Source organism: Lactuca virosa, chromosome 9 (genome assembly GCF_052849685.1).
Source record: "Lactuca virosa cultivar CGN04683 chromosome 9, Lactuca_virosa_CGN04683_v6, whole genome shotgun sequence".
Taxonomy (NCBI): domain Eukaryota; kingdom Viridiplantae; phylum Streptophyta; class Magnoliopsida; order Asterales; family Asteraceae; genus Lactuca; species Lactuca virosa.
This window is the reverse complement of record NC_136434.1, coordinates 228,980,435-228,988,062: the sequence shown is the minus strand read 5'-3', so window position 1 is coordinate 228,988,062 and position 7,628 is coordinate 228,980,435. Positions and strand designations below refer to the sequence as shown.

The 7,628-nt window shown below is 37.9% G+C and overlaps 1 long non-coding RNA gene across 1 annotated transcript; it reads left to right on the top strand.

The window, feature by feature from the left end:
- Positions 1-2,649: 2,649 nt before the first annotated feature.
- Positions 2,650-3,726, top strand: LOC145141101 (uncharacterized). Its single transcript, XR_013722444.1, has 3 exons — positions 2,650-3,036; positions 3,133-3,253; positions 3,439-3,726. It is a non-coding gene; the product is annotated as an uncharacterized LOC145141101 (long non-coding RNA).
- Positions 3,727-7,628: the final 3,902 nt, after the last annotated feature.

Here is a 7,628-nt window from a genome sequence, read left to right as displayed (position 1 = left end):
TAAGCTTTCACTGTCGAAACCACAGCCATCCATTCAGGTCTTAGACCATTCATGAAAGTAACCTTCTGCTCGATTACTTCTCTTCCAATTCCATGGTTGATCGTCTTGCTGAGAAGATGATTGAAACGATCGAACGCCTGAATGAGTTTTTCTTCTGGATTTTGCTTGAAGTCACCGAACTCAGAGACAAAAGAGTTTGTATTGAATGCTCTAGATCCTCATCTGTGGAATACAGCTCCTTAAGCCTATCCCAGATTTGTTTTGCCGTTGAGCATGAACTAACCAAAGGAAAAGTATCCGATTGTAAGGCAAATCTGATCATCCTCATAGCTTTAATGTTGCTCATCAGTTTTTCCTTCTCGTATTGAGGAACTTTCTCCACGTCGATCATCAGCTGATTGTACTCCTTTTGAGTTTTGATGATTCTATTTGTTCCAGAGTGAACAAACGGACCCAAGGTGATAGCTTCCTAGATTAGATACCCATTATCCTCTGAACTAAGAACATAGTCTTCAAAGTGATACGTCCAGACTTCATAATCTTGAGTATATAAAATCGGGATTCTTGTAGTAGATCCGATGCTGTTGGATATGTTCATGGGGGTTGTTTGAGAATCTTCGTGAGACTGATGATCTGTTTTGAATATCTGTCAAGAATCATACTTGTAAAGGCTGAATTAGGGTTTTATCAAAAACGTGGAACGACGTCAATAATGAGATGACGGCTCCAACAATTTCAACAAAAGCAAAAACCCTAAAGAGATTCTTCCAACAGAAGAGATGCGTATGAATTACACAGTCTCCCGCTCTAATACCAATTGAAGAGAATTAATTTCTCTAGGATCGTTTAGATTCGTATCAGATTTGACAAACACAATAAATGCAAGGAACACATAATGAATCAAACAAGTGCTGAATGATTAATATGCTCCACCTCAGAAGAGCTCGACAAAGAACTTCTACTGTAGAGGTGTGCTAGGGTAACAGTACAATGAAAGAGATAATAATCAAGACGCGTACTGAGAATGATGCATGCATGCACCTTATAAAGTAAACCCTAATATCATAAACACGGCTGGACAGACCTAGAACCGTGATAATAATGGACTGAGGTAACAAGCCCAATGACGCAACTCCTAGACTCAACAAACCTTATCAGCTAGCACCGCCTGAGATGTAGGATTTGTTTACACAACTGCAGGAGCTGTTAGACAAAGGATTTATTGTAGGAACCCAGATTCACACAATATAAGATGACAATGCGGAAATTAAGAACAGATGAATCAATCTCAGATAAACAAGAAATCAGTGAAATATTTCTTCATTCATATGATCATCAGATCTGATTACAATGGAGAAACCTCACATGAAAAAGATGAACTCTCACTTTCTCTGTCAATAAGAAAAACGAAAATTCTAAGTGAAAAAAAAGGCTCTCACAAAATAAAAAATGACCTAAACTATTTATAGTCATAGGGTTTAAAATCTGAAAAACCCTAAAACTATTAGGTCAAAAATAAAAATTCATGTGTCAAACATTTTAATATTTAACAATTCTCCCCTAAATGTTTAGATAGATGAATAATAAAAAAATAAAATAAAAAATATAATGATTTTAAACAGCGGTCTCCCTTGACATTTGCATGAGATCTTCAAAAAAAAATTGTAACACAAAATCTTCGTTATAAAACTAAAATTCACTGGGTAATGGTTCGGATCTGCCATATAAAATGAAGAATCATTGGATAATAACGAGATCTTCAATGTAAAAACCATCGGATAAAAACTTATATGTAGAGTAAATGGCATCTCATAAAACCTTGGATCACTGGATAAAACCTTGGACCAACAATGGAACCGCTGCAAAGCATCTAGACCCAAGCTATCAGCCCATGTGACACTATGTTGCAGTTGCAGATGACATGTCAACATTATCCTTTGTCACATTCTAATATCCGGTAGAAACAATTACATTTGACCGCTACACATGACAACATTGATTATTTTAATCTTTCTTTGACTCTCTCAGGGGATAGTAGCAGGTAAGACCTATGTACCCTTGATAGCAGCCATAACAAAAATAATACTCTTTCTTCTTTCAGCCATTACCATGCAACAATAGCCCAAAAAAAAACATGTCCTTCCTTTCCTTTAAAACTCTCGGTTGTAGCACACTCTTTAATCTTTATCTATTCAACTGTGTACGACTTAGGTTTTTTTTTTCTTTGCTGCACATACATCACAATCACGTGATGAAGTAAAAGATAATCATGCTCCAATTTAATAAATTTTTTTTCTTTTGTATTGACAAAACATACTTTTGCAGCTCCCAATTTTTTTTCTTGAATTCTCGCTACACACAAAAAAGATTATGATGTTCCATTAATTAGCCATGCATTGTACGAGTTCACTTTGAAGAAAAGACCGTGGAGGCTTTAATCAGCATTTATCTTTGTAGCCGTTACAACTTCTAGTGCATTAAATATTGCATCAAATGCCTTCCAATCTCTTACAAGAAGCGTGGGATTTACTTCCACATGTCCTCCATGATGTAGAAATTCATATTTATGGACCAAGAGACCTTAATTGCTTCATTAATTACAAGAATCAATTGAATTCTTTCTCTTTTCATAAACCAACAAAGCTGTTTTTTTTTTTTTTTTTTTTTTTTTTTTTTTTTTTTTTTACCATACTTGGACTAAATATTCACTTGATATCCATGCAACTTATATTGTAATAATCTCCAATATCTCCCCTATATAGCAGACCAAAAAAAATGTACCTTTATTAAGAGAGCAAAAAATATGTCATTGGCTTTATCTCTCTTGTATCTTCAAAACATATCAAATCTTTATAGGAATCCACATTTGTTTGAAAGTTGGAGAGTTGGTTGTGGAAAACTTTGAAACCCTCTTATTCTCACCAAAATGATTACTTCAAACAATGTTATCTTCAAAGATTATATGGATCATTGGAGTCTTTGAACTTCTGGAAAATGAGTTAAGAAACTTCATCATATCATTCTACCAAAACTGAGGTTGTTGAGTACTCTTCTTTTTAAGATATCTTCTTTTATGAAACTTCTCATTAGACCTTTTTCTAACTTCTGTGTTTTTCTTGGTTTCATGTTCAGGGGATCTATTCTTTGGAACCCACATTTGCTTAGGTTTTCCCTTTTTCTTTTTGAACTTCTTGTATCTTGCCTTGTAGAATGAATTTCCAGTCCATGAAGACACATAAGGCTTCCTGAAACGGTTCTCACAACTTCTTGATACACCTGATTTTCGATTTTTGTAAACCTTGTCTTCATAAATCACTTGTTTTCTATAAGGTTTCATCCCATCAAAAGAGTTACTTGATATGGATGAAATATCAGGAGGTATTCTCTTTGATGCATCACCAATGTGAAGAACCTTAACAATATCTTCTTTCTTTTCAGGTATAACATCATGAACTTTGGTGTATGGATCTTCAACAACATTCAGAGAACATGGATCATCAACATCTTTCTCCTTCTCTATTTCTGGAGATTTTTCAACCATTTTTACTTGAGGATCTTCATCTGAAGTTGGAGCATCTTTAACAACTTCTTGTTTCTATTGCATTTTCATTTCTTGTTCTTCTTTATCTTTAACTATTAAATGGATTACATCTAATTCATGTACCAGAAGTGTATCACTCTCTATAGAATGCCACTTCCCGAACATGTCTTGTACACATACTTCCTTACTAATCAAACCATTCTTCATGAGATGATATATTTGATTAGTAGTAAACGTTTCATACTCATGAAATCCTTGAATGTGCCATGCATCAGGAAATATGTTTTCACAAAGAGAAAATGAAGCATCAGAAAAACATAGATCTGACATTGTATCTTCAATAAAAATGGATTTATAAGAGAATGAATGTAGATCTGATGTGAGAAAATACAGATCTAAAAAAAATATTCAAAAACTCTTCAAAAACCCTTCAGATTTAGAATGTTTCTTCACCAGTCGTTCAGATCTGATGTAGATATAGAAATTTTCGAGTATAGATCACAGAATAACTAGAAAACTTACACCAGATTTGTGAGAAAGATTCAACTACGAAAATATGTCACCTCTGATCTTTAAAACTTGAAAGAACATAAATCTTCAAGATCAGCTCTGATACCAATTGTAGAAACCCAGATTCACACAATATGAGATGACAATGTGGAAATTAAGAACAGATAAATCAATCTCATATAAACAAGAAATCAGTGAAATATTTCTTCATTCATATGATCATCAGATCTGATTACAATGGAGAAACCTCACATGAAAAAGATGAACTCTCACTTTCTCTGTCAATGAGAAAAACGAAAATTCTAAGTGAAAAAAAAGGCTCTCACAAAATAAAAAATGACCTAAACTATTTATAGTCCTAGGGTTTAAAATCTGAAAAACCCTAAAACTATTAGGTCAAAAATAAAAATTCATCTGTCAAACATTTTAATATCTAACATTTATCAGGTTGAGCAGTTCACCCTGGGGAGCACCGATACTGTTTGTGAAGAAGAAGGATGGTTCCCACAGGATATGCATCGACTACCGGGAGTTGAAGAAGCTAATGGTGAAGAACTGTTATCCACTTCCCATGATCAATGATAGGGTGCATCTTGGTTTTCCTAGATTGATCTGCGTTCAAGCTACCATCCATGAGATTTCGGAATGAGGATACTCAGAAGACAACTGTCAGGACTCTATACAGTCATTAGAAGTTCGTGGTGATGCCTTTTGGGCTCACCGATGCACCAGCGACGTTCATGGACCTCATGAATAGGGTTTTTAGGCTGATGATGGATCAATCGGTGATCATCTTCATTGGTGATATCTTGGTATATTCTAAGACCAAGGAGCAGCATAAGGATCACCTACAAGAAGTACTGGAGACTCTGAGGAGGGAGAGGCTTTTTGCCAAATTCTCCAAATGTGAGCTCTGGTTGCACGAGGTGCAGGTCTTGGGACACCTCGTCAATCATTGCATATTCATTCAAGACTTCTCCAAGATTTTTGTTCTGTGAGAGGTTCTAAGGTATCCATCCGAGATTCGGAGCTTTCTAGGGCTAGCTGGGTATTATTGGAGATTCATTCAAGACTTCTCCAAGATTTTTGTTCTATTGACGAAACTAACAAAGAAGTCAGTTACCTTCCGTTGGGGGCCTGAGCAGCAGGAGACATTTGAGACCTTGAAACAGAAGCTATGTGAGACTCTGATCCTGACCCCACCCGAGGGCTTTGATGACTTTGTGGTTTATTGTGATGCTTCTATCACAGGATTGGGAGAAGTTCTTATACAGCGGGGTTATGTGATTGCTTATGCGTCAAGGAAGCTAAAGCCTCCTGAGGTGAATTACCCTACGCATGATCTGGAGCTGGGGGTTGTGGTTTTCACCCTCATTTGGTGACATTATCTTTATGGGGTCCACTGTACCATCTATATAGATCACAAGAGTTTGAGGTACTTGATGGATCAGTCGAATTTGAATATAAGGCAGTGTAGGTGGCTTGATGTAGTGAAGGACTAAGATTATGAGATTTTATATCACCCCAGGAAGGTCAATGTGGTAGCTGATGCCTTGAGTCGTAAGGCAGCTAGTGCACCTATAAGTGATCTATGTTTGAGGATGGTTAATTTTTCTCCGCTTCTGGATTTGATCAAAAAGGATCAAGTGGAAGGGTTGAAAAAGGAAAATCAGAAGGAAGAAAGGATCAGGGGTTAGATTCCGTAATTTGTCAGGGATAACTGTGGGTTATTGACCTAGTGCGGGAGGGTTTGGGTTTTGGTTGCTGGTGGGGTTAGACAAAACACTACTGGAGGAGGCCCACAAGTCAAAGTTTTCGATCCATCCAGAGGCCACAAAGATGTATAGGGATATGAGATTAAGTTATTGGTGGCCTTGCATGAAGAAGGAGATAACATGGTTTGTGGAGCGGTGTTTGACTTACCGAAAAGTTAAAGCCGAACATTAAAGACCCCACGAAAAGATGCAACCATTACCCATTCCCATGTGGAAATAGGATGAGATCACAATAGATTTCATTATGAAGTTACCGCAAACAACACGGGGGGTGGATTCGATTTGGGTCATCATGGATCGATTGACTAAGAGTGCGCATTTTATCCCCATACTATAGAGCATTTAAGTAGAGAAACTGGCAGATATTTATATCTGAGAGGTTGTGGCATGTCATGTGGTTCCCATATCAGTGGTATTGGATAAGGATGTTCATTTCACTTCGAAGTACTGGAAGAGATTCCGTGAGAAATTGGGTACTCAGTTGCATTTCATCACAACTTATCATCGCCAGACCGACTGGCAGAGCGAGCGTACGATTCAGACACTTGAGGATATGCTTCAGGCATGTGTGTTGGATTTTGGTGGGAGTTGGGATACGTATCTACCCTTGGTCGTGTTCTCATACAACAACAGTTACCATGCTAGTATTGACCGACTTCCTTTCGAGATGCTTTATGGGAGGAAATGTTAGACCCCTATATGTTGGGGCGAGGTCGGACATTAGGTTATGAGGAGTACTGAGGTAGTACTCGAGACCACTGAGCTAATTCAGCCGGTGTACAAAAGTCTTCAGACCATGCAGAGTCGACAAAAAAGTTATGCTGATAGACGCCAATCAGATTTGGAGTTTCAAGTCGGGATATATTACTCTTGAAGGTGTCACCATGGAAAACTGTCCTCCAATTTAGGACGCAGTGCAATCTGGGCCCCAGATTTATTGGCCCTTTCAGGATTATTGCCCGGGTGGGCAGGGTTGCGTACTGTTTGGAGTTACCCAACGAGCTCAGTTAGATTCATAGCACGTTCCACGTCTCTCAACTGCGGGAATGCTTGGTTGATAATTTTGTGGTAGTGTCATTACAGGATATTCAGGTTGATAAGTGCATGAACTATATAGAGAGACTGGTTGTGATCCTCGATAGGAAGATGAAGACGCTGAGAAGCAAGGAAGTGGATTTGGTGAAGGTGCAATGGTAGCACCAGAAGCATTCAAAGTGGACACGGGAACCCGGGGATGAGATGAGGAAGAACGATTGAGAGTTATTCGTGACAGCGGACTTCGAGGAGGAAGTATGATTCAAGTAGGGGAGAGTTATAACACCCGGTTTCCAGGTGTATTTCCTTATTATTTAAAGTTTATTTATTTTGTAAATGATGGCTCTGCGCGAATGTATTTAGCCGAGTTACGCATGGTGTAACTCATTAACTTAGACACAAGGACTTAATGCAGTACGCATGGCGTAGCTACGCAGGGTGAAAACCCTCTTTTTGGGTTCTTGAATCCTATTTAAGGACCTTAATCTCATTGATGCCCTTCTTATCGTTAGCCTCCACCCTCTCCATCAGTCCACTCGAAACCCTAGCCCCATTTGTGAGAGTTTAAGGCCTTAGTATGATTTTTGTGTGTTTCATGAAGAAGGGAGTTCTTTGGAGAAGCATTGGGAAGCCTCAAGGTTGAAGATCCATACTTTGTGCTTCATCATTCACCTCCAGGAAGTATATAGCTTGAACCTTTATGTTTCATTTTGATAGATCTTGAGTTAGTTCATGGTTGTTATGCTTTTGCTCCCAAGACTTTGGTT